Consider the following 3,786-nt stretch of genomic DNA (forward strand, 5'->3'; position numbering starts at 1 on the left):
TGCTCATAGATGAGCATGCTAACTACCATAATTTTGGCGTGCATTTGGATGAAACTTGACACATAATGGCATAACTAGTTACATAACAACATAGGTATCCAAATAGGTTAGGAATTATAACATATCCAAAACATCATCAAATCATACCAACTCATGCAATCACAACTTCAATACTATCATCAATTCACAAGTTTATACCATTTCAAATGAATCACATATCATATTAGTTTTCAAGTTCAATTCATTTCATTTTTCAAGCTCCAGATTCAATTTCAATGTTTTACCTAATGGAACCCTAGTAAAACAAACTCAGATACACAAGTGAATTACACTAAACTAGGATAGCTCGTATGAGCTTAAACTACACCACACGAAGTGCAAAGTCCGTAGGCATCAAATGTTTAAATATTTTCAATTACATCCTTCCACCACATCAAAGTCTCAGTAGAGATAAAGAATACTCGATAATCCACAATAGGTGTTGGATCTCTATATACCATGTCATAATCTTCATATCATCAAATATCATGTACAATCATACATATGACCTTATTTTCATGCCAATCGTATCCTAACCTTTTACTAAGTTCACATGGGCATCAAATACTCATATTTGCATTATCATACTCTGTAATCATTCATATTTTCATATTCATACCCTGTCTTCATTCATATTTACATATCATACCCTATAATCATTCACATTTTCATTTTCATACCCTTTACACTGTATTGTCACATAACAGTCACTTAAATTCCATTTCATTTAATAGCCATGTATGCCAGTTTCTATCAACATATCAAATTATATTCAAGCATAATTACAATGAAATAAACACAAGTATACATATAACACAAGGAAGTAAGTTCCAAATGAACTTACCTTTTCAAAACACAAAATGGGTAGATTCTTCACGGATTATTCCATAATTTTTGCTTTTCCTCTATTGGCTCCATTATTCTCCAATTCTTGGTCTATAAAAATATTTTTATATACCAAATAAATACCATTCATTATCACGAATTTCATGAGATGCATGATCCTAAATAATTTTTTTTATTTAACACCTATTTTACATTTTATTAAATTTAGTCCTTGAACTCGGAATATGCATAACTTTGAATTTTTAGTTTCAAATTAAAACCCGATTTCACATTCTTTCATTAGGGACCTTATAATTTCTATTTCTATAAAAATTTCATAACAAGTTTTACATTTATTCAATGTGGTCCCTAATGTAACAAAGTCAACAAATAAGTTTAACTAGCTTTACAATTTTAGTCCTTTTCATGACAAGTTTTACATTTATTCAATGTGGTCCCTAATTTCAATCCTAATTCATCAATTTATCAACATTGACATCTTACTAAAACTTTAACAATTAATGAAATTGGTATATGGGCTAGCTAAGTCAAGCTCTCATGATAAAAAAAATCTATAAAAGTTACAATAAAAAGGGCATGGTTTTCTTACTTAATTGATGGTCGAATATTAAAGCTCAAGTTTGAATGCTTTTCTTTTTCAATAGACGGTGAAGAAATACAATGAAGAAGATGGTGGAATTTTTCTGTTAACTTTGTTGGAAAAAATATGGTTCAAAAATGGTTTTCTTGTACAATAAAAAATAAAAATTTTGAAAATAGACCCGGTTTGTGATATTTATAGTAATAAACCTTAAGTTGAATTCACTCATGTGTTTTCGGATAGGCGAATCCTTGTCATTCCTGACTTTCAACCAAATGGCCTTCTTCGCTGTTGTTGTACCATGAACTGCTTCGAGTGTGAGCTCAAATGATTCGAATCAAAACACAAAAATAGGAATTGTTTTGTTTTCTTCAAGTGTGAAAACAAATAATATCTTCTCCAATAGAAACCAAAATAATTTTTAATCCAAAAAATATATTTAATAGTTGAGAATAAATTTGTTTGTACCAATATCTTAAAGTTGTTTGTATAGCCCTACCAGTGCCATATATTTATAGGGAGAGAAAGTAGAACCCTTGTTGAACTATAAAAGTTTATTTCAATTAGAAAAAAAGAACTCCTAGTCTAACTAGAAGTATATGTGGCGACAACCCTAGTTAATATTACTAGGGTTTGCCGTCCACCCCTTAATCATGAATGGTTTTGGGCCTCTCCCATATCGGGTCCAACTAGAAGAACTTCTAGGCTTTTAACCAATACTTTATAATTAGATCCAACTCAATATTTTCTTTTCTATTTCCAAAAATATACTTCATAATATCTTTTCAATTAAATAATCTTCTCAATCCAATTCTAATTCTGTGAAAATCATGATGAGTTTACCATAAAAGAATCTATAAGAAAATATATTTATTTTTTTGTATTCAATGGTTCACTATAACAAAATGATTTATTTTCATTTTCAAACTTCATTTAATTCAAAAATATAAATTCATTTTCAGTCACTTTCATTTTCATGTTGAAAAACTATAATCATTTCCAAATGATTTCATTTCTCCATTTTCATTTTTCATTTTAGAAAACTATAATCATTTCCATATTTTTCCCATTTCACTATTTTCACCATTTCTATAATTTTATTTAGCATGTAATTCATTTATGGTTTCATCAAGCTAGTAGAGGGATCGATTGGATGTAACTGCCCTTTTTGGGTCAAATCAGAATAGTACTTTTGGGACCACAAATCCAAAATTAAAATATTAATTTTATTATTATATTAAATTTTACAAAGTGATAGAATTATTAGGTGAAAGTTTTGTAAAGAAATTTTACTGTTTGAATGCTTAATTCGGTAAAAAGGACTAAATCGCGTAAAGCGTAAAAGTTGAGTTCTAATAGCAAAAGGTATTAAATAGCTATAGGGATTTAAAGTGGAAGTCCTTATATGGTAATTAGTCCATTAGAGTTGATAGTGGATTTTAATGGCTTGGCATTTTTGTAATTTTCAAAGTTTATAAAGGTTAATTAAGTAATTAGGTAATTAACGTTAATAATAAATAAAACCACATTAAACACCATTTTCTATCATCTTCCTTCAACCTAATTTCACAAATAAAAAAGCCATTTTTTGTGCTTAACTTTCGACAATCTTATATCCTTCAATTTGGTATGTATTTTTTTAATATGTTTTTAATTATTTTTATGTTTTTGTGATCGTTGCAACTAGTACTAGCTAGCCCGTGTCTTCGATTTCAAAACTGTTAAAGATTTTGATAGTTTCCATTGATGAGCTTATGTGTTCTTTGATGTTTAATGGTGAAATATGAATATTTGATGTTAGATTTCCATATTTTATAAGGTGATTTTTTATGAAAATGCAAATTAGGGATTAAATTATAAAAAGATGAAAATGTGGGGTTAAAAGTGTGAATGAATGTGAAATATGGGCTGCTAGGGGCACTATGGTAATTCGACCAAGCATGGGTCTTATTGAATTTTATGAATTTTGTGTATTTATGAAATAGGGACTAAATTGTAAGAACTATGAAAGTTTAGGGCCAAAGCACAAATTGGCTTAAATATGTGTTTTTGGACTGAATTGAATGATTATACGGTTAAATGAGTTAATTTTGAATACATATAGATCAAGAAAAGAGGAATCCAGAATTAGATCGGGGGAAAGGCTAAATTATCGAGTAATTGATCTGATTCTTTCGTTTTCGTACGAGGTAAGTTCATAAGTAAATAATTTTTTTAATTTAAATGTATATGTTTTATACATTGCCAAATTTGATTTGTATATGGTTATACATTGTCAAATTTGATTTGTATATGGATATTCATTGCCGAATTTGATTTGT

The sequence above is a fragment of the Gossypium raimondii genome, chromosome 4 (genome assembly GCF_025698545.1).
Source record: "Gossypium raimondii isolate GPD5lz chromosome 4, ASM2569854v1, whole genome shotgun sequence".
Classification (NCBI taxonomy): domain Eukaryota; kingdom Viridiplantae; phylum Streptophyta; class Magnoliopsida; order Malvales; family Malvaceae; genus Gossypium; species Gossypium raimondii.